The sequence below is a fragment of the Zootermopsis nevadensis genome, unplaced genomic scaffold (assembly GCF_977971745.1).
Source record: "Zootermopsis nevadensis isolate Lab colony 2312 unplaced genomic scaffold, Znev_1.0 Znev_ptg000061l, whole genome shotgun sequence".
Classification (NCBI taxonomy): domain Eukaryota; kingdom Metazoa; phylum Arthropoda; class Insecta; order Blattodea; family Termopsidae; genus Zootermopsis; species Zootermopsis nevadensis.
In genome coordinates, this window is record NW_028259192.1 from 682,841 (window position 1) to 707,142 (window position 24,302).

At 43.4% G+C, this 24,302-nt stretch overlaps 1 protein-coding gene across 4 annotated transcripts in view; it reads left to right on the forward strand.

Moving 5' to 3' along the window:
- The window catches only part of LOC110836787 (uncharacterized), a 648,071-nt gene that overhangs the window by 129,242 nt on the left and 494,527 nt on the right, over positions 1 to 24,302 (forward strand). The window lies entirely within an intron of this gene.

Genomic DNA, 24,302 nt, shown 5'->3' on the forward strand with positions numbered 1-24,302 from the left:
TAAAATATGTCTACGAGTTTGTAATTTGTCATCGTAAGTAAATTTACGACCATTGCTGAAGTAAGTAGTAAGTGTGGACTAGCGGCCGGGGGCAGGAAATGTCTTGACTAAGTGAGCTACTATTAGCTTGTGCGACATAGTTTATAAGACGGTTTCATGACTTATCATTGAAAGGAAGTGCAGTTGAAGACTGGCTTTAACCTCTTGCTACTGCACGTTTATTGAATACAAATGGGCGAATGATTTTCGGTTATTGACCATAGCTCAGAATTTCATATTTCTGTTCTGATTGGTTGCTGTTGTCGTCCCCTCCCAGCCTCCGAAAACTTCTCACGACTCTGAAGAAAGTGGAGTTGTGGTGTATCTCAGAGTGAGTTGGTTTTCTTATCCGGTTCAGATATGAGTCGCCCAGATCTTCCCAGAAGACATGGACGGACATACATCTCGATCAGAGACTATTTTGTGTTTCGAGCAGTAGCCCAGTAGGTCGGAGATGATGCTGTTACAAACATAACAGATCTGTTCTGAACTTAAACGTGTCGCTGTAAGGTCAAAGTGTGTACCTTGCCCGAACTCTCACACCTCAGTTCGTGCTTCGACGTGGAAGTGTCTGCCCGCTCCAAAGACGTCCCATCGCCGCTGCCCTCTGTCCAACGGCGTTGCAACTAACAGTCGTTCATAAATTTAAAAATTGCTACACGGAGATTCGATTACGTGCTAAGCTTTGGCACGTCCACTTATACGGGGTACCTTTAGTAAATTTATAAACAGATGTTAACGAATCCCGTTCAAGCGTAGGCCACAAGAGAACGAGGAACTGTTAATCTTCCAGAGGTTTTACTGATGTCAATGAAATTTGCCTCTCCAGTGCAATGTCCTTTCTAGTTCTCTGTGATCCAGCGAACGAATTAAATTTTCGCGCGCGTTTGTGGTGTCTGGCAGACATTGTCAAAGTTTCAATGGGTCAACCAATTAGGATCGGAGTGAATTTCCCCGATTGTTTGTGCAACGCTGCTCCAAAACAACACGGCAGAACAAAACAAAACAAAATATCGCTGCGCAGAAATACATGCCGCCTCCAGTTTTTATGAACCTGTATGAACAAATGAAATCCGAATAAAGTAGCGTATAGCAATTTGTATTTGTGTCTGTGTGCGCAGATTAAACAGAAGGGTTTGCAGCGTATTTGTTCGTTGAAGCAGGTGACAGTAAAAACAAACGTTCTCCATATTTCGGGACATTACGTTCGCATGCAAATATAAGAATAACCTCTAAACAGTATCTGCGTTTGGACGCTTATGTTGTGAGTGCAGAGAACTAAAACATGGTCGTTGAGTAGCCTAAAAACTGCCGGAAGAAGTCGACGCGTTCTTGTGGTCACGTCGTGAGAGCTGACCGGCGTTAAGGATACATAATTGCTGTCATAGCAACAGCGGCAAGCACACTTCAGACGACAGGTTGAACGGCTGGAAAGGCGGAAGATTTGCTCTGATTGATACAAATGAAATGGAACTGCGTTGTTTATTTACGCAAGACGGGGTTAAAGGTGATCGCTTGCTCCAGGGTCGAAGCTGAGAACGCTGACGGTAGTTGTGTGTCCCTTCATACAGTTGCCTTAAAATAGGCCGCTTTCAGTAATTAACAAAATTAGGTAAGCCTGGTGTAGTAACTGGTCGTTTTAAGAATGTTCGGAAAATGAAGTTCTCCGTTAAAGTACATGTGTCCCTTTTCCGTGTACAAGATGGATTCTGTGCACACTGTGGTCGCAAGACAGAGACGGCACGCCGATGGTCATCTGCTCTGCCAGCGAAGAAATCGTCGGGATCGATTTATTAAGACGTGTGTTCCTTGCGCAAAGTGCGTTTAATGAACGCAGGAGAGGGAGGTCGGCTTTGCGTGTGCGCGTGGCGAATACCGAAAAGTACTGAAGGTTTTCTCCGAAACTTGGTACTGAGAAGTCTAACAATTTTACGGCGAATTTAATTTTTGCTCGTATCGGTCATTTATTTTTTATTATTATTAGTGTTCTGTCTGAGGACAGGTCCATATGAACAGGATCCTTCCATCCTTTTCTCGGACTGGGACCTGTTCATATACGTTCTTGGCAGATGATCCAGAAGTGGTTTGCCATTGCCTTCTTCTGTGTGTGAATGGAGTAATTGTTGGGATGCCACGGAGGAAAACTCCGTGTTGCCTAGACCACGGCCTTGCCCAACACAAGTTATAAATTCGGGCACCGCCGGGAATCGAACCCGAGACCCCCAGGATTACAAGGTCAGCGTTCTAACCGCTAGACCACCTCATCTTATTATTATTTAGTGTTCTGTCTGACGACAGGTCCATATGAACAGGATCCTTCCATCCTTTTCTCGGACTGGGACCTGTTCATATACGTTCTTGGCAGATGATCCAGAAGTGGTTTGCCATTGCCTTCTTCTGTGTGTGAATGGAGTAATTGTTGGGATGCCACGGAGGAAAAAGAAAGAATTTTTTGCTGCGAAGGCAGTGACGTCTCTGGCGGAATCAAACAACCAGCAGTAAGTGCGCCTAAAGACCGTCTTGCACAAAGAACTCACCTTTTGACAAAAAAACTTCTTCATTGTCTGTATCCTTATCTGATGCATTCTTGTTTGTCGGACATCTATGAGTTTGAACTTACAGTAATTATGTTAGAACTGTCTATCTTGCAATGAGACATATAAATTCATCACCGCATAAACAAAATTCCTCCTTAAGCTCTGTCATGAATTAACTATTCTTTGTTGTCACGTTATATTTTTCATATATCAGCTTTATTTTCATTTTCTCATGTAGGCCTAGGCGTTTCCCTTTATAAAGTCTTCTTCACTTCTCTTACTTCCTCATCGCCCGAGTTGTCTCTGGGTCGTCGTCGCAGTCCACCTGATTAACAATTTTATTTCAAGAGAGTCGATCACGAGATTTCCATTCGATGTATATAATTGTGATATTATGTCCAAAAGCAGAATATTGTTACCGGAACAGAGTTTAGTTTAGAAAGACATTTCAGTGTTTATTAAAAAGAAAACGCATCCGATCACATTATTTTACCAGCCTACCAACTCTACATAGTGAAGGACTGATGAAGTCATTACAATGACGCAATCAATTACTTCGACCTGTAAACATGCTTCTAGGCACAAATTTATTCCAATTACGGCACGTGATTATCACAAAGCGTTTTAATAAACTACCAATGCGGGCCAACTCCTCTCTCGCACAAGACCACTTAGCAGGAATGGCCTTAATTTTCTCACAATTATGAAAATTGTGATGGCATTTAAGGTTTTGCTGTGATCTTTCCATGACCTCCGGCGCAATTACCACCAGCAGTGTGAACGAGAGGGACGATGGATAGGCCTATATGAGGGATCAGCGAACCACGTTGTTTGTTAGTGATAGGTTATTCAGCGAGAGAGAGAGAGGTCGTCACTGGCAGGGAACTGGAAGGAGAGGCAGAGGAATTTGCGGGTTGCATACGCAAATAAGACAAACCCGTGCTATTAACGCGATATTGAGGAAATCTGAGACGTGTATCAGAATATCGGCTAATACGGCTGGCAGTCGAGACCTGAGAATACTTTGCGCGAACATTCTCTGACGGCCGTAAACTTTCGAAACTCAGGAAGTTGACGGAGCTTTGGTTTGATACATGAAGCATATGGCCGTAGCGTTGTGCCTTTCCGCTGTTCAGTTCCTCCTGAATATTTGAACATATAATAGAACGAAGTTGTTGTTTTTCGAGCTTTCAGGTAAAACGGCAACGTTTTTATAGACTGTGACGACACGTGGCTCAGTAGGTTACTAACGCAGTAAACCGGCATCACAACTCCAAGAGCAAAAGTCTCTTTGCAGCGCACCAGTGTAAGTGCTCACACTTACGGGAGGCCAAATGGTTTATCTTCGCGTGAAGACACTTGGAAGTTCGGGGCTTATCATTCCGCTAGTCTTCAATGTGCGAGTGCCGCAGAATTGTCAGTCTTCACACAACCGAAGCCTCGCTTCGGGCACTCGTTTGGAAGTGCGAGATTAAACAGGACGCAACTTGAACTTGGATTCCGAGGGTCTTAAGATGGGAGATGAGTGGTTCCCTTGGCTGCGTCCTGATTAGTGGTGTTGAACCATCCGCTTACCAGAGAACTAACCTGTTATGTTCGTGTCTATTTATATTTGCGTACCAAGACGACCCAAAAAAACAAATTTTGTTTCCTTCCTGCCATTTAAGCCTGCGTGTACAGTCCGTCCCACAACCTCATAATATGCACGTAACAGTAACGGGAGACGAATGTATTGCATTCATTCTTAATCTTTTCTCCTCTGCTGTATTTTGGTACTGGGGATTTCACTACAGTCTCTCACGGTCCTTAATTCGAATCTGGGTACAGTTTGTTCGTTGTGCCAGAGGACTGTGCATGACGTAACACATTGAATTAATTATTAAATACCCTATATATGTATATTAATTTACTAAAGACAAAAAACCTTCAACGTGAATGTACTTTTTTTTTACAGTTGATGCATTGCTTTGATTGCCGTTGCCATGACAAAGCGTGCCCGTCAGTTTTTATAAACTGCTTTCTGCAAGGGAAGATTCAGAAAGTCGTTCATAAATATGTAAAGTGAAATCACTTGAACTCACCTTCCTTAAGATTAGCCTCGCTGTCAATCTTAGTTAGGGCTTGGCGTTGTAGCAGGAGCAGGAAGGGGCGAGGTTCTTAGTTCAGCAAGAAAATTGCCAGAGATTGAGGGCGTGAAGCGGACACAAAGACGATTTAATGACTTTTAAAATGTAGTTTGTTTTTGCGGCACAGTACCTAGATACCTGGAGCCATGTTTTGTTTTTTTTATATATTAAACACTGATTAAAAATTACAGATTTTATACTTAACTTCTTTGCATTTCCTGAATCTAAACTTGTGGAAACTATTTTTTTAAAGTTGATGGCTGTCTTCTGGGTTGCAGCGTGGTGTAACCTGGTACAAGTCACCTTGATGTTTTGTATGGGTTTATCCTGTAAATTTTCTTGAATAGAGAGTTGGCCTTGCATTCGGTTGCGGTCCGAAGTAACATCACATCTTCCCAGAAATGATTTTGTGGTTGCGTACACAAAATACGTCGACAATGCGACGAGACTTTCCGTTGAAGCGCCAATTGTCTCTCTGCAGATTTCCTTGAAATAAACCATGCGTATCCTTTAACTTCAGCATAACCACCGTTTCATCTCGTACCTGTATTTGGCAGACCGCTGTTAACTTACGAGCTGAGCAGGGCTGAAATTCTGTCACGGAAACGGAGCCCTCGTGTTTTGAAACCGGAACTTGTTCCCGAGCCCTCGGGGTGTAGCAGCAAGTTGGAACGTTGTCATATTTATTATTGCTTCTGTTATGAATAGGCGAAATTCAGAATTCACATGTGGAAACAGTGAAGGACGTCAGGCTGCTGTAAGGAATGAAAATAAGAGACAGAACAGTCGGAAAAAAGAACGCAGGAACAGAGAATGCAGTAATATGTGTGATAAAAAAACGCGAAAGTATGACAGCGAGGAGGAAGCAATTCTAGACGAGCCCTCCCCCCCCCCACCCTCTTCAATCCACAGTGGATTTTCTTTTTTCAATGTTCTGGTTTCATTTGGAACTTCACCAGGTTTTTGCCTTCTCCCTTCCATTCGCCTGAATCTCTATCTCCGTTCTTTTGTTGAAAAAGTTAAAAATAAATTGAGAAACTTTCAGCAAAAGGGACTCAACATACGCGCTCCTGGCGGCTTGGCATCTCAACGAAGTCGCGTACAGCCCGGAAGAAACCACGAGGAGAATTATCTAAGAACTTACTTACTGTTCTTCAAGTTATGCCCCAGCCTACGTCACTGGTTCGTAACCTAAGGCAGATGAATTTAGTCGTCACCCACATGCCCTGTGATACATTTTAATATTATTCTCTCACCAACGCCTTGGTCTCTTCCGTCACAGATTTGGATAACATTGTGCGCGTTTCTCGTCTCCACCCCCCCCCCCCCCATGCAGCTAACAATGTCTGTGGAAGATTACCAGTCATAAAGCTCTTCATTATGCGGTTCTCTGTCCGCGTCAGTTTTCAAATTCTCAGACGTCCTTAATCACACTCATGAACGAAAGCGTACAATAGCAGTTCTTTACCTTTTAAGTCGAAATGGACGTCTCGGTGTTTACGTCATGTAGATCCGTAAGTGGATACCGAAGTATCGGAGAGACACGTACTGACCATTTTCAGCCATCTTCCCCGATGCGTCGGTTATGTGCCTCAAGACCCCACGGCGTTAGAACCCAGGAGATCAGCATCGATGCCTTCACTCACGTGAGAACCTCAAATTTCGCCTTTTTTTATTTTTACGGTTTTAGATCAAACAAGAAAAGACGAAACTTTCTAGAATAAAGGGTGACAATTAAGTGCAATACTGAAATAAGAATCAGTAAATTAAAAAATAAAACTGTTGCGTAATGCATGGGGCAGTAAGATTACCTGTATAGGTGACAGACAGAAATGCTAACCTAACCTAAACTAACCTAAACTAACCTAACCTAACCTAACCTAACATAAACTAACCTAACCTAACCTAACCTAACCTAACCTAACCTTACATAACCTAACCTAACCTAACCTAACCTAACCTAACCTAACCTAACCTAACCTAACCTTACATAACCTAACCTAACATAACCTAACCTAACCTAATGAGACAAATATGAAGCAGAGCAGGTTAGCGTTGCGCCATCTCTCTGCTCTTTTGTTCTGGAAGCGCTTCTGTGGTGACGTAATCGACTAACTTGAGTTTCACTTGTTTTCCTCAGACTTTCCGGGGGGGGTAGGGAAATTACCTTGAGTTTTTAAGTGGTCCACGACGTCTGCTTCAAAATCCATAAACCTGCTTCCACTTATCACCGTCTTCCTGTCTTAATCCGCATTGCATGATCCCTGCAGTAATGACAGCGTCGTTAAATAAGTAAACTGGCAGCAGAGGAGGGCACAGGAGACAGGAGACGAGAAGATGACTTGCTCCTGCATTCGATACTTGGCTCTGCTTCAGGTGTCTTATTTTTGTGGTGCCTGATCTTGATACAGGATGGACCAGTTTGTCGCTGAAGAACAAGCATCTCCTTACGAACATGCGCTCATCACTTGCTGATGGTCCAATTGTCTTTGGGTTCACGCCCCGCGCCGTGACCATGTTTTAGTCATAACATACGTTTTTTTGGTTGAAATTTCTGAAGGACACACGACGCACGTGTAGATGGGAGAAAAATACTAAATTTATGTTAAAAAGGAGTGAGAATGGCAGCAAATGAACTGGATTAATCTGGCTCATGTAGGGACCGGCGGCGAGCTCTTGTGACCACGATGTTTAATTTTTCGCTTCCTCAAAGGGCGGACAGTTCCTACTCGGGGGCGTCGTCCCCAGTGAGCTTTCAGATGTTCAACTTTGGTCGTACAAATTCATCGGAATTCGTCTTACACTGGCGTTGTGACCTTCGGTGCGTGTTTCTGTGTCGTGAACTTTGAACACGACGTTCTTGTGCTAAAACTGCCACGTTGCTAACATACTGACGACCTTATCCATTGATGGACCGAATTCGTACTCTCGTCTTTCAGATAACATTATTCCGGTATCACGGTCGTCCTGAAGTTCGGGTAGAACACACACACACACAATCCAGAGACCGAATGCAATTTTCTGAAGCATTTTGTCTGTTCTCTACCTCTCTCCGTGAATACTGGAAGATTGCCTTAAAATAGACCACGATCGCTTCTAAGTCCTTTCCATTTCTCGTTAGAAGCCCTCATTTAGGGCTAATTCAGAGCAAAACAGTTGAGAAATCACTGTTAAGCGATCTGTCGTAGTATAAAGTTCAGTTCCTGTCGATTGGATTTAGAAGGCGTGGGTGGCCTCTCTTAGACGCCTTTCTATTTGGAAGTCAGTCCGAGGGCCGCGCTCCAGTTACTGTCGGGGCAGAACAAGAGAAGGGGGGGGGGGCAGCGCTTGCCAAGGTGGCCGCGTGCCAAGTAGCCCATATGCTAAGTACTGTTCTTCTTTGTCTTTTTCTAGTTGGTAACATTGTTTGGTCCACTGGACTCGTTTCGGGGTTGAGGCCAACTCGCTCGTGGTCTGCGTTAAGAGACAAACTAGAAATGATAGCTGGCGGCTTCTTGCTGGACCACGACGAACCTGCAGCTAAAATCTCAGCCGGCGGTCCGCCAACGCCATAAGATGCGTCTGTGTATTCACATGTTATTTAGCGGCGCCGTATCAACTACAGTTTGTATGAGATTTGTTTGACACATCATCGTCAGTGAGCGGATTTCATCACTGAATATGTTACTGGTTTGTTAATTTTCGACTACATCCGTCGTCTGTCGAGGTTTTTGCAATCACCAGATATAGCTGGAGGCATTTGGACACATCAGGAAAGCTCGGTCTACCGGGTCCCACGAAAAGCTCGTTTAGGTTAGGTGGCCACTGGCCCGGGAATGTTTCATCGACGCTGTGGGTTTGATGAGCACAGAGTTCATTTTGCGGGTACAGACTTTGAAGCACCATTATATAAGGTATTTGGGTTGACATATTTGAACAATCTAGCGATGATATATGGGCCCACCGAGCGCACCCCCCCTTTCCATGTGAGATAAGATAGCTTAGCAGAGTGCTCCAACATGGCCAGACTCCCACAGTGGGCTGTAGACTCCTGGATGTTCACCGTTAATACTGAAGGTCGCCACTGAACATGACCCTGGGTCACTTCACTCACCGCCCATATTCACAACCTGCTTTCCTATGATTATTAGTCTTATGAAGTATCTTCACACCTTCTCGGCTTTCCGAGTTTTCAGGTCGTTTTCCGACGAAAATTCTGTTCTTATTCTTAGTTTACCCTGCCCCATCTACATGTTCAGCCCATCAAATATCACTGTCCTGATAACATTAGGTAAAATCATGAAGTTTCTCGTCTTTTCTCACTTACATCATCCAAATTAGTTGCTGTTCTATATTCGGGAACAAAATGAAGGTTTCCATATGAGTGGTCTTTATTTCAGGCACCGTGTAGGTACTTATCGGATGGAATGGAGACAGAGTGGTCAGAGACCATGACTAGGGACAAAATCTCAGGTGGTCGGGTTGAGAAGGCTCAGTCATCGCTGTCGCCGAGGTCGAGGCGTAATATATATTTGATATTCCCGAGGAATAGCTGGGGTTGTGACTCGAAGCGCGGGTCCACTGAGTTGTCCATGATCGTGCCGTGTCCAGCGATAGGATTTAGTGGCATTACAAATTTAATGCCCCCAAGGCCACAGCAATGTCGTACAATGTAGGAACGTGAACAGATCGGGGGCACACGAGAGTGAAGACAGCTCAGAACTCGCAGTGTGACAAAGCTAGAAACGCTGTGCTGGTAAGTTTGAGCCGCGCGGTGATGTTCCTCCGCGTTCGTGGCGGCGGCTGTAGGATAGTTTAACCCTCGGCTTCAACAGCTGGACGTCAGTGTATTTTTCGATGTGTCGGAAAACTTGTCACTTAGGCTGCTTTTATTCCGCGGTCTTTGGCAACAGCGGAAGGCGCACGTGTCTCGTGTTACAAGGAAAGCTGCGCCCAGTGCTTTGGAGGGCGTAGGGCCTACTCGCACGGTTCATGCTCGTCGTCGCCTTGAAATATGCCGACACTAACTCTGCGCTGAGCGATGTTGTTTTATTTTTACCTACGCCTCTCTGCTCTTGCGCGAATTTCTTCGCTCTTTTTAAAAACAAAGTTTTCGAAAATAAATCGACCATTTCCTTCCCTTGTCGAAATTACGTTGTTCGTAATTGTCATAATAGCTTGCACGAGCTGCTGCTATCATCATCATCATCATCATCAGTCATCTACTGTCCGCTAAGACAGAGGCCTTCAGCTAGGCGCGTCATTGCTGCAAAAGAAATTCAGATTTTTGGACACACTGTTAAAAAATTGTCCCATTTGGGGACAGTTTCTCGATACGAGAGTTTGTAGATCGATTATGCGCATTCTGTTCAGTTTTGTCTTTACTTTTTTTATTTGTTTATGTGTTTGCCTGTCACAGGTCGTTCCCTCTAACAAAGGAATTGAATTATTATTGCTGTTAAATCTGATTGTCAATAATTCGACCTGACACGTTATTTTTTACAATGCGTTTTCTCGGTCAAAGATTTTCAGTGTTCGCTGCCACGTGATTACGACATGAAATATGAAGTACTTTTAGAGTGCCCTTTGGGCAGTGATGAACCTGCTTCTTGTTCATGGCTGTGTACGTCTGAGATTTGAAGCACCTGATGATGGGGACGGAGTTGATTTTAACCAGCCGATAACCCGAGAAGACTTATTAATTTTGGTAATCGCGAAAGATTCAGATCGTAACACCTTTCAAACTAAAGTTATGCCATCCTGCATAGCGACTCGACCCAGAAGACAGTCATTCGGTGAAGAATGGGGCCCGTTCGTGACGTCTTATGTATTTTGCCTTTCTGTCGAAACGAAAGAATGTGGTGACCGATGCAGTCATTGCATTTTGTGACAGTATTGAAAGACAGTCTGGCCATGAAATTAATCACAGTTTGCATTCTGTAACTTTTTAATGGAAAAAGTTATGAAGTCACGAAGGAGAAAAAAGGATAATCCTCACTACACTCGAAGCACGTGAATAAGAACTTTCCTTCTACAATTCTTTTGCAGGCCACCGTTGAGGTCAGTTTTCCTGTCTTCCTTTCACAGTGGCATCAGGAACCGTGGTCTTAGACTCTTTTTTTTTTTTGGGGGGGGGGGTCCAACTTCGTTATGAACTTTAAATTGACATAGGCCTGTAGTCATGTTCCTTATCAAGATGTTGGTGAGAGTTTTAGACCTTAAGCTGTGCTCCTTCCCCACACCCCGAGGTTATTCGAGGGTTGATATGGAGGGCGCATGTCAAGGCGTCAGCAGGGCGAACGCCTGAACGATTTTCGTACTCGACGCCCTCAGTGGCTGAAATATCACTTAAAATGCTGATGCTAAGCTTTTTACTTTGCACAGTAACAATTATTTTTCATTGTACTGCCTTAAATATACTCTACTCAAAAAAAAAAATTAAATTAAATTTGTATGGCTTAATTAGATCCACAGTTTAAGCTATGACCAAGTGTACAGCATTTTTCACGCTAAGTTCTTTCGAACTTAAGCGCCATTTAAGTAAAGGTTCTCTGTGACAGACACGAACCAAATACAGATTCGCGACGTTCACTCTTTTGTAAATATAACGGAGATCCGGCCAGTGGTTAATGTGTTCCACCCTCTGGACGGACAGACAAACACTTGTTGCATTCGTTGCAATAAGCCCGCAGTGCAATTGTACGAACGCACTGCGCGTTAGTTAGACGTGGTTTCGGAGAGAGTGAGCCTGTTCTTGTCGCAAGAAAGGAAGTTAACGCCACTGACGTGAACAGTTGAAGCACTTTAAGTCTGACGGCCGTTGATCGATGGACTGGCTGTTGTGCATTTGTCACGAAATTTGTGTGACAAATTCATTTGACTCGGGGAGCAGATGAATGAAATGTTCGACCCAGAAATGCGGGTCTGTGCGAGATCCAGGCAGAACATGATTCTTTCTCGACTCACGGCACAGCTGAGGGGAATCGATTAGATATGGGACTGAATTCGAGGTTAATATTAAAGTTGATTTTTAACTAATTGAGTCGGAATGTTTAAGCAGAACTCTTAGAAGGTGGAAAGCGTCTTGACCAGGTTAGCGACGATCAGCTTCTCAAGATGAACTTTGCTTCATGGAGGTTTTCTGTCTCTCCAATTCTCCGCGACATCCTCTTCAAGGCGGTTTAGCTATCGCGAGTGTTATCAGCAAATGAGATGTTTTAATCGTGTTCTCAGTTTATCTAACGGAAGTTAACAACTTCTCAAGTCATTATGGCGTCGGACATGGCGGACGGCTGCCAATAATCAGTTCGGGGGGGCTGAGTTGAAGGAAAACCGTATAGAAAACCAACCGGTCTCCTGGTCGAGATTTGAACCAGTGACCTTTTACTTTCAAATGCGATGCTGAAGTTGGCTAGAGACCAACTCGACGAGAACTTTGTTTCTGCTTTAAATAGACGGAAGTTAATCAGATACGTTATTGACGCCTTTTGGTGACTGTCAGCAACACTGCTGACACCAAGAGCCCGCCAGTTCCAACCGTCCTCCTGTCAGAAGTCCAGTGCGCAATCACGGTTTCAGCCAGTTCTCCAAACACACGACCTCCTTGAACTGCGACCGTGTTATTGAGCACTCTAGTTCATGGGCGTGCCGCTACGAGTGGACAGCGCTGGCAGTAAAATGGACGACGTAATTACCAGTCGTGGCGAGGAAGAATGTAATTGACACTTCTCGGTGTTACGAAGCGTAAAAGACTCTACGCATGTGCAAGGAGGGTCGACATGAAAGCTGTCTTTTTCACAATTGGTTTCGGTGCTCTGTTGTTGAATACTCAAATTTGTTTTTCGAAGATGATCAGCAGTGGAGATACAACTTGAATGAGACAGGCGGGTGGAGATAATAAATAGAAACAAAATTGTTGTCGGAATACCCGAATGGAAGACCCACGCGTTTAGTGTGGACACAAGGATTTTAAGTGAATGGTATATAAAGGTGTGTGCTGGATTAATATAGTTCAGGGTAAGTACCAGTGGTGATCTGTTTTGAACACGGCGGCGAGTCTTCGGTTTCCGTAAAAGTCAAAGAATTCGTTGACTAAGTGAGTGATTGCCAATTCCCAAGAAAGTTTTTGTTCAATGCAGATTAATGCACGACGCCGACAGAGCGGATTGATTAGTGGTGACGCCAAAGACTTGTTCTAGGCTCGAATTCCGATCGAGGAACGACTCATTCAGACTGCGTTATTTTTTTTTCAGTTGTCCCCCCGAAGAATTGCGTCATTGAAATATTAAAATACGCTACGAACACTTCCTCTGACATCCTCCGTAAATGACTGATTGCACGTCTCTCGTTTGACATGATGTTATCTTTTCAAAATCGAAGGGGATCTGCGTCATTTCATCGGCGGTAAACACCCGACCCCTAGTGCCAAGATTCTGAATGCGTGGGCCATTAACTGGCTTCTGGCTGGACGGCCCGGGTTCGGATTCCATTAGTGATGTCTCCGCCACGGCCAGTGCTGCCGCAGTGACACCTTCTAATCCAGAATTTTCTCGTGATACTTGAAGCTCGCGTTTTGTTGAAGACTAGTGAAGAGTTTTACTTAATGTCGTCTCTTCGGAGGCGGGAGCTGTCTTCAGACCGTTGCAGATTTTAGAAGTAGAAGGCACTGTCTCTTAATTGGTGGTAGACGTAGGAGCTCGCGAACCGTCTAGCCCTGACGTGGGTAGTCGCTGTTTGCTATTTTCGATTGCATATGCCAGGTGCGCCTCATAATAGCAGCCCACGCACGGGGTATTCCCACTACGTCATGGCTAAGTCTGATTGTTAATGTCCGTACTTCGACTCTTGACATGGGAACCAGCTTACTTGTTGTTCATCGTTTCCGGAATAGGGCATTTAAATGTACCGGAACAGACCGCCGATGCAGTAATCATCACACCCTCCTCCTCCTCCTCCTCCTCCAACGGTCACATTTTGATCGTGTTCTTTAATGTTGTGACGCCATATTTTATGAAGTTTATTCCTGAAGATGTAGGCGATATATTACTCCGAAGCATTGTTTTACATGGCTACATAGCGAAGGTTTCAAGGTAAGACATATAAGACGCTGGAATTATTTAGGTTGCCTCTCTGTGAAACTGTTTTCCAATTAATAATGTACTTTAATCAGTGTACAGGTTTTTACGAAATTGTGTATAAAAATATTCCAGGGACGGTGACCCTGAATCAGCATTTGGTCCACGTATTTACTGTCAAAAAATGTAAATATGGCGATGACACTTTTTTATAGAAGGAAATAACTTCTTTCAATGATAGTCTTAAACATTTCGTGGAGGTTCGATTTCAGGTTCTCATGGCTGAGATTATGAAGGTGGGTATATCACCGCGTGCCTGTGGTCAGGTACATATTTACCGACGTTTCAGAGGAGCTTATTGCCTGCGTAATGAGGATGATGAGTCGAGCTGTCAGTCAGTGTCTACCAGACTGCACGGTGCAACATCGTGGAAGATAGTGTACATTTGTTCCTCTCAAGAATCTCATGACAGAAGTGTGAAGTGGCCCAGTTTCGTTGCCGCAACGTCTTAAAGGCCTGAAATGAGGGAATTTTAAGCCTGGCGTGAAGCAGTGGCTTCAGGCTCCTCTTATCTTAAACGTATTGTATGGATCAGTGTTTTAGCTCAAGAGCTGTCTAGTATATCACGAGGACTTGTCTGACAAACATATAATAACCAAAAAAAAAATGCATTTGACATCTTAAGCAAAGCAGTTAATTGCAAACAGTAGTTACTTCACTGTTTGAAGAAAGTGGGAGACAGTAGTTTTGCCAGATGATTCATGGTCTTCGTGTACATAGGCCTATATCATGACGAGGAAGGCAAAGTTGGAGGTAGCTGACCTATGCAGCACTGAAGTACGAATTCCTAGTACAGACCGTGTGTCGAAAGAACTTGTTGAAATTGCTCCATGCAATTGACTGTGTTGACGAAACAAGAAACGTTTATAACAGGTGACTAGTAATCACGAACGCCACAAGGCCTATAATAAACAGTTCCGACCCGGAGGGCAGTCCATTCGGAAACGGTGAAGGAGGGCTGATATCGGCCTTTGTCACGAGGTCAGCGCTCATTAGAACAAGAAGATTCACATTGCATTTCCACCAACAGTTTAGTGAAAAGAGCTGATGGAAGAAGACCACCTGGAAAACCAAGATGTAGATGCAATTGCAACGTTAAAACATGTAAGCAGAACATCGGGTTTGGACTGGATTAATCTGACTCAGGATAGGGATCAGGAGTGGGCTTTTGTGAACACGGAATGAATCTTGAAGTCCCACAAAACGTAGGAAATATCTTGGCCAGTTGAGCCGACTATGATCCTCTGAGTGAAGACTGCGTTATGGAAATCTCACTTCGCGCTTTTGTCAATAAATTATTTTTTTTCGAGTGTTATTTCAGGTTTTAGTTTCGCTGATAAACACGGTGCCCAGCGCTAGTATCGTGGTATGATTTAACGGTGACTGAATACAATGAATTGTGTTTTGATTTGCCTTTGACAATCCCAGACTACTGTTGATTTACGTTAGCAATATGTAGCCCTATGTTTTATACACTACAAATAGTTTCGTACAACAAACAAACAAACAAGCAGACAGACAAACATACCCTGCAAATAGTTTGGAATAGGAATAGGTATTTAAAATTTGGTTTTCACAGTTGGTATGTCAGCCTTGTGGCGGAAGAACAGCTCAAATTCCAGCTGGATAATATCCTTTTATCTGTTCGGCCCGGGAACATAGAATGCAGATACACAGGGTGAGCACAAAAGAACTTCACACTTTCAAAATGACACAGAAGACAAATGCGGTCTCCTTTGAACTTCACGCCCACACCAGTTGATAGAAAAACTCTCAAAGTTTTGCCTATAAAGACCCGAGAGATTGTTATTGCGAGCCTCCGCTAGATGCCACTAGTTTTGAAAATGGCTGCCCCCACAGCAGAGGACTTAGTGTGTTCTGCAGTTGGCGAAGACAGAGTCTGTAACAGCTGTCCAAAGGCCATTTTGCACAGAATTTTACATGGTACGACCCCACCCCGCCGAGAATCCACTTACGCCGTAATCTTTGCCAGAGTCAGCGAATCACAACTTCCATAGCGTCCATCACCAGGTCCACTCTGCACGAATGTTGGGAGGAGTTCGATTATCGTCTCGATATCCGCCGTGTGACTCGCGGAGCAAATATCGAGTCTCTGTGAGATGTGTACAAAATTTTGAGTGTTTTTCTATCGACTGGTGTGGGTATGAAGTTCTAAGTACGCGGCATTTGCATAGTGTATCATTTTGAAAGTGTAAAGTTCTTTTGTGCTCACCCGGTATATTTGTGTCTGTAACTGTTGGATATATCGTGTATAATTTACACAGTTTAAGCGAAACTACAAATGTCCATGTGTGCGGTACGGACCATCGGCATATTTTGCAATCGACACTTTATACTAAAACAGAAGGCGTGTTCCGTTTGACAATTCTTTTATTTGGTTTCGATTAGTTTCAACACCAGTAGCCAGGAATTTTGTTTTGTTTGTTGAGTAATCTGAAACATATTCTCGCGAATGCACAGGCATTGCAGATGCTCGCCTGATAATTACTGATTCTGTTTTCGTTTCATCCCGAAACATTGTTTTTTCCTTTCGGGCGTCCTGCGTCAACTACTTTAGAGCATGGCAAGCCAGGAAATGGCCCATTCATAATATCAACAAACGTTCTTCCAACTTCTTCAGTTCCCATAAGGAATTCGTCTCGTACCAAAACGCCTTACAACATTCAAAAGCGATATTTCTGCCATGGTTCTTTCTCTCTCACACGAGTGTCAAAAGAGCGCTCTTTACGTTCCCTTCATTACGATCCTCGCTGTGCAACAAGCAGCGTTGAAACAACATTATATTATGTAAAAGTCTCCCTGCATCCCTGGCGTAGTATCACGCGTTTCATTTAAGTATTGAACACGGAAGTGTGAAAAGAACTTTGTGAGTGTTGAAATAATCCTTTAGAATGCTTGGCGTGACAATTAGAGCGCGCCCGTTTTCTGCGTGTGTCATAAATGCGTCGTACAGAGTAATCTTTGTCAGAGAAAATACACCGGAACCCACCAGGCTGCGCTAAAAACAATTTTAAAAATTTTGATAATCGGTTTTGTGAAGTTTAACTTTAACCGACTTGACTGAATTAGAAACATTTTAAATATTTTCCTTTATCATTATTTCTGGCCATCGGGGAGGAGATACTTAGTTCAGTGACATGGAAACGGAGAATTCAACCTGGCGATGGTCGTATTGGATCGAAACAAGTTGTTTACGTGAACAGAATGTGTTGAAAAACCAAAAATACGTGACACTGATCCAAATCGCAGATTTTATATGTGAAATATTTAAGCGAAATTCAATATTTAGGTGTTATAAAAAGGTTTCCAACTGCTGTACACAAAAGATTGTTTCTTGTTGCTGTCGGAATGTTTAATCTGTCTGCGTTGGTGCCCAGTTCTGTTCTTCGCCTTCCAGATAACACCGGGACTCAGCTACGTCACAAGCGTCTGCTAAGTTGGCGACTAAGTTCGTATTTTGTTCCCGACTGAACTTAGAAAGCATGGACGTCGTAAATCACTGTGTAGCCGACGTTTGTACATGAAGACAGTTCCGCGCCGAGAGGTGAACGCAATTTATCCCTTGTCATTGCTGTCCTTAACACCGCCGAAGAACACGTCTGTTTCCAATTAGTGCCCTACATCGTATTTGCAGCTCCAGTTCGACTGCAGCTTCATTTGCCATCTAAACGAGGCTGAAAGCTTTCATTCAACGTATAGAAAGAGAGACGGAAGTGGAGGTTTGTGAGCCCACTCAAATTAAATTCTAACGAGAAAATAAGAGCATTTCTCGAGAGAATATTATTGAATTTCTTTCCCATTTCCTCAGTAGACCCTTAAGTTTCCATCCTTCAATACCCAGAGCTTTGGAATTTCTGTCTGAATTTATCGTTGACTGGTTTCAGTTTACACGAGAATTAGGACTGTCGAATTTCGTTTGCACGGACACTGACAAGTTTTAAGCGACGACTTTCGAAGTAGCTTTTCTTTTTTTGCTGTAGAGAAGACGAGGGGCGCGGTCCGTCCCTCAGACTCGTCAGTCGTTGCTGGTCCAGGTGTCAGGTCGAGCGGAAACGAAATATTGCTGAATTCCGCCAACAGTGACGTCATAATATTATTATTATAAGATAGTATATTTGCGTCATATTGTGAATTAGGTTAATATTTTAATATTTTCCGTCAAATCACAATTTTTAATAAGATAATAAAATATAAAATATTTAAAATATCATTTCACGTTCCGCATCGAATGTATCTTATTAAAAATTGTGATTTGACGGAAAATATTAAAATATTATTATTATGTCGCCTTTGTGGTGCACAGTGAAATATTTGCTTTATATTCAGAAGTTTTTTCAGTGGTTTGGCGGCGAGCTGCTTGCCCGACAGGAACCCCCGCATTGCCATCAGAATTCTTGTGAGAATAAAATTTTAATTTACCTCTAACTGAAGACGAAGTTTCCCTACACAAGTAACGGACTATTGTTTGATTTCTTTGTTTTATTTGCATGTGTGCGTGTGTGATGGACGCTTCTATGCGTCGCATTGTTTTGTGTTTGAAGTGGACTCTGCTGGCGAACTAGGTCCATTGTGATCGGCCTGTGGATCGCAATACAGACGAGCGGGATGTTTGCTCGGTCAAGGTCAATGCAAGATTCATATACAGCGCATGCAAACCCAGAGATGTGAAAATCCCGGCGGACATGTTGCAGATGTATTGATATATGTTTTATCGTCAGCTGGACACGAATGCTTTTGTACGAACTGCATATTTGTAGCTCGTGGCCAGGGGAGGGCGTAGTTGGGTGAATTCAGTTGTCCTTAATAATAATTTCTGCTCATTTTTCCTCAAAATGAGCAGAAATTATAGTTATTTTATATTATTTTTATTAAGACACTGCTTCGTGTAGGTACAAACTTTTAGTCGATTGGATTAAGACACAGCATCACGCTTATTTAAATTTGTTCTCGAAAAGTAAGTTTTTAATGAAATTCAAGAAAAATTCTGTCTTAATGTTGGTAGAATTTGTCCCTAAAGGCTTTGTTGTAGATCTCCTGGCAGGTGTGAAGACACGCCATGAGACGTATAGGGAGCGTGGAGGTAAAATTCCACGCATTCTTAACTTATGCGCCCGAAAGTGCGAGGCACCAGCTTCACTCTCCGCCCGTTTTATCCCCGTCATAATAATTATTGATATCCCTCGAATGAAAGGCTGAATATCTGAAACATGGTCGTTCGTAACGAGGGATGTTTGAAGTTGTACAAACAGTAGAAGAATGGAGAAAATTACACAATGAGGAGCTTCATAATTGGTAATCTGCGCAGAAGAGAGGCGATAAGTATACGCAGAACTGTAATCATCGCCCTGATTGTGGAGGCAGCAAGTTCCTCCGAGTATCTTCAGACTAAACGGCGTAACATTCCAGAAGACAACTGTTTTCATACTCGTCTCCGTGGGAACCTAAAATCTCGCCATGCAGTTGGAAGTTTTGAAGACCATTTGGGCTACCTAGGCGTCGATAGAGGATAATATTAAAATGGACCAAGATGACGCTTGAAGTGAGGGTGTGGATTGGATTCATCTGGCTCAGAATCTGTGTTGACCGTATGGGTGTGAGGGATTTGTAGAAGAGGGGACTTTGCTGCGTCTGCAAACGACGGACTCTGCGCTGGGAAGGAAAGAGAGAGCTCCCACCGCCCCGATCGTGAACTGAGTACCGTATTTGTGCCTGCCTCAAAACACAATTTACGATGCCAGCGAGACAGGCAAGGCGAGGGGGGTAAGTACAAAAATCAGAAATTATTTAATTTGCCGCTAGCTTGAGTGGCGCTGCCACTGCTCTGTGGCCCGATACGCGTCAGTGCAGGGGATCGCGGCGCCAGACCCCAGGGGCGCAGTCATATATTTTGTTACATAAAAAATTCCTGCCCTCCAAAATGTTGCGGTCTTCTCACTTGAAAGCCCCCCCCCCCGCCCGCCCCCCACATCGCAGGACAGACCGCAGAGCGGAACGAAAGAAAGAGAGAGCGAGAGCGAGAGAGGGAGTGACAATGTAGGAGCCGCGGAAGCTGGAGGAGATGGAAATTCGTTTACAAAAATGTCAACATGATTTTGACAACTCGTGTCGGCGCAAGAATGCTATATGTGCCTCGTCCAAAATTTTAAACGCTTCAGACACTTTTTTAATACTTTAGTACTGTAGTTTTTTTGCAGTTTATTTATTTATATGCTATTATTTATAATTTTTCTAAAATTATTATCAGACAAACACTATTATTCAATAAACATGCGATTGGTGGGACGTGCAGAAGGAACGGGACATATGTGGAAAATACGATCCAAATGCTAACTGAAATGCTGAAGGAAAGAACCCACTTAAGAGACATAGACACAGATGGGAGAAGAACGTTAAAACGAGGGCTTGATCTTGGCACAAAACGGTCCAGTGTCCGGTATTAAGAGAATTCTTGTCATGTGTACTAAAGGTCAGCCGAAACAGAATTGTGGCCGTTCCGAGGGTTTGCACGGTCTGGCACAAGTTTTAAATTCTCTTTGAAGACCTTGGAATATTGTTGAGGGAAATTGCACTGAGTGGCTGACGAAGATGTGTCAGGTACACACAGAATAGAATTTGCTCTTGTTCTCGGTCTGTGAACACGTGAAGTTTAGAAAAGCGACGATAGACAGGCTGTCCCGCACGAAAACGTTGCTAGCTACAATAAAAATGTAGGTTAGGTTAGGTTAGGTTGGGTTAGGTTAGGTTAGGTTAGGTTAGGTTAGGAAAGGAAAGGTACGGTGAGGGTCTTGTGTAATTTAGGGTGACCGAAATTGTATTTCGTAACTCATCTGTCGTTAAACAATAACGTTTCTGTTCATCTTATTCTATTTATGAAGTCCAGTTTTATGACGCACCCTATAAAGTGAAGTGAAACGCTGTTTTTATTAAAGACAATTTTAAATCTTTTAAAATCACATAGATATAAAAAAAAGCCTTAAACTTTCTAAATTTGCAAAAAAAAAACTGCTAAGAGAGCCTAAAACACAGAGTGAGCAAAGTAAATAGAATTTAAAATGACATATATTTAATTAAATTATATTTTTAGCTAATTGTGAATTTGTGTTTGATTTTAGACTTACGTACAGAGCGGAAACGTTTTCTGTGTTCATTCGTGAAGGGTTTGCTTCTTCGTATCGATTGGCAGAGTAGCGATGTTTGATGGCGTATGTAGTAGACATATTTTCCAGACCAATTGTTTCAACACTTGTTACGTCATTGGCTGTGTGTTTCGCCTGTTGCAGACACGAATCTATTTTCTCCTGCGTCTTCTTCAACATTCGCCACCGATAAAAAACGCTTAAATAAAATTTGCTGACCTTCGATATTTGATCTTTCATGTCACCCGCAAATTGTTCTCTAGAATTAATCAGTTCCTAGAAAATGCGTGAGTTTGATTTGAGCGTTGTGTGGAACACCGTTTCAAACCGTGGTCCAATTAGACCGACAGACACTGTCTTGTAGATTACGAACGCATGTGCGTCGTTTGTTTATAATTTCCTTGGCATTTCGTGCGCTCGCGTCGCTTCATTAGCGGATGTCATGTTTCACTCCCCTGTCGGTTGTTTGTCCAGTGGCGCTGTGGCGTATCGATTCAGGTCAGTGTATCAGAACGAAGAAGGAAATTGCTTTAATGTTTTTTGAGGCCATATACGTTGAATGACCTCTGTGAGTTATTTCAATGCCTGGGAGCGTTTCATTAGAACCCCTGCCTATTATCTAGCACGTAAAACATTTATATTCATAGCGTTTTGTTTTCTTTTAGAAATAACACGAGAGAGAAACAACGAGGTCCTGTTTTTGTTTAAATTCCTTCTTCCACTGCCCTAAAATACCCTTCATCCCTTCTCTCCCAACGTTATGCAACCACCGCAGCTATTTACGTGTATTCGTGTATCGATGTTATGTGCTCCACCGACCGCATTTCTCTTATGTACGACGTATTAACGTGTCTGAAAACATTATTCGTTTTTAAGTTGTGTATCAAGTACCTACTTCAAGCGTGTGATAGGTTCATTAGGTAAGTCTGTTTAAGTCGTCATTAGAATTGTCAGTAAGTCGTCATTTTGCCTACAGGGTGTGTTTGTTGGTTTCATGTTATGTTCAATGCAGACAGCAATTATTTCTTAACATCTGAGGTTCTCACGGCTTCGAGTTTGAATACGCCCCTTGTAGATGTTAGAGCGTGCTGCGAAACATCCTCAAACGAAAGTCGCCCTCGTCATTTATTTAGATGAGAGTGGTCTTTGTAGTGGAGACGCTCTGTGTTTTCTTTGCGGTACGGACTCAATTTGTAAATAGTATTTAGACGTGCTTCGGCTTCAAAATGTAGAGTGCGACACAGTCAGCCAATTTAGGAAAGAAACAAGAAACTTCCTCCTGATCGTCGTGTCCACTCACGAACCCACGTGGGACGATGTGAGGGCGGGCGACGGCCCGCACCGCGACTTGGAACCGACAGTCGTTGGAGTAAAGGAAAGGAGAAATGACTGGGAATTGAGAGAAAGAACGAACAGAAGCAGGAGATAGTAGCAGAGTATGAGACGGACTTAGGAAGAAATACGTTTATAAAGGAAGAAGCAAAGTGAGGAAGGACGCAAGGAAACTTTGATTAAAGAAACAGACTTTACGCACGGCCGGGCAGTTTTCTTCGATGCGCGAAGCGATTTGCATCCCCTAGAAGCCGCGAAGGTAATAGTGAAATTGCACAGAGAATGTCTTTAAAGACATTTCAGTTACGCGTATTGATTTGTCAACCCATCGCTGATTTCGGATTCACTTAAAATTTGTCACGTTTCGGTTGGAAAGCTTTTGCAAAAGGTGAAGAATGAGACCTCGGAAACATTTTCGATAATCGATATGTTATTCTGTGACAATCGAATGTTTCTTTGTGCTGTCGTACCATAACTTTTGCTTCGGATGCTTTTCTTGTTGGGATCGTTTGTTGCTATTCAGCGGCGCTGTGTGATCTAGTGAACTTATGTCCAGTGGTGAATTCGAAGGTTTCACAGCTGGTGAACGGGAATTAACCAAACGAGGAAGGATCAGATGCCACGCAGACGTTACTTACAATGAAATAAGAAGTAAGTTGCTTCAAGGCCGTCAAACAAACCCCAAAGATGGTGATGGCTGTGTTCTGGGTTGTACCGACGTTTCAGAGGTCCTTGCTGCCTCCATCATGAGGACCCAGAAGACAGCCATCTTCGGTCTCACCGCCGTGAAAATCTCGAATCCTCATTGACTTATTTCGGTTTATCAGGACAAATGATGGGTCATTACCTTAATCTAGGCCAGCATCACTTTCTTTTACATCCTTCCTAGTTAATTTTCCTGCTGCTGTTCTGTCGTCAGATGCCACGTAGCTGACATCGTCGTCGAATAAACCATAAAGATATTCTAAGCCGTACAGAAGGCCCAAGTCTGAGGTTCTTGCGTACTCCAAACTGAACCCCAAGCTGGAGGACCACCTCTTTTCGGATGTCTGGCGATCTGCTCCCTTCGGAACCTCGTGTCGTGATTCCGAGCGAGCCACTCAGCTTGGCGCCAGGATTTCCTTGCCTTGACTTCCGGTGTGAGTGTCAGTCATTATTTTTATTTTTCCGGGCGCAGCCTTGAGTCTCGCTTCACTCGTGGGTCACGCCTCGCGTGAAACATAATCAGGATCAAGATTTATGTCGAGGTCCAGAACTGTGTTACAGCTCACGTGGGGTCTCGCCTCGCAACGAAACCCTGGAGGAGCGTGCAGGTGTTGGTAAATTATGCGTAGTTTAATTAGACTTGTGTGTGCGTGCGAGTGCCAGGTATGCTCTTCGCTGAGTGTGTGTCCTTCCAGTACGCCTGCTATGAAAATGTTACGCGTAATTAACTCCCCGCTGTGTTTCTCATTCTGAGATAGGGTGAAACACGTCTGGGTAAACATACAGTTTCAGAAACCTGCTGGCTGTATTTCTAAATAATAACATTAATGTTCATCTCCAGGCTTTTAGCTCTCGCATCTTCTACCAGCGTTTCCGTAATTAATGTTTATTTAATTGTATCCGTTTCATCGTCTTGGACGTGTCTACGCAACGTAAAATAACTTCGGCCTCCGTGTATGCATTGCGGTACAGCCTACTGAATTGTCGTTTAGTCTTAAAGACGGATTTGTATTATACTCCTTACCAAATTTCTTGGTCGACTGTTTTGTATTTCTGTTTCATACCCAAAATGTCGCTGGGGTTGCCGCGGTTTTCCTCAGTCCCACCAAGAAAATGATGGGGCGAGTCCTTAAAATAATAGGTCAACACCGCTACCGTCGAATTCCCTTTCAATAAATCATTTATAGTCATCCCTCATTTGACGGTATTATCTGAAACGTCGGCAAACGTCTAGCAGGCTACCGGATGTACAACCCAGAAGACAGCAATCTTCATACTCACCCCCGTGAGAAC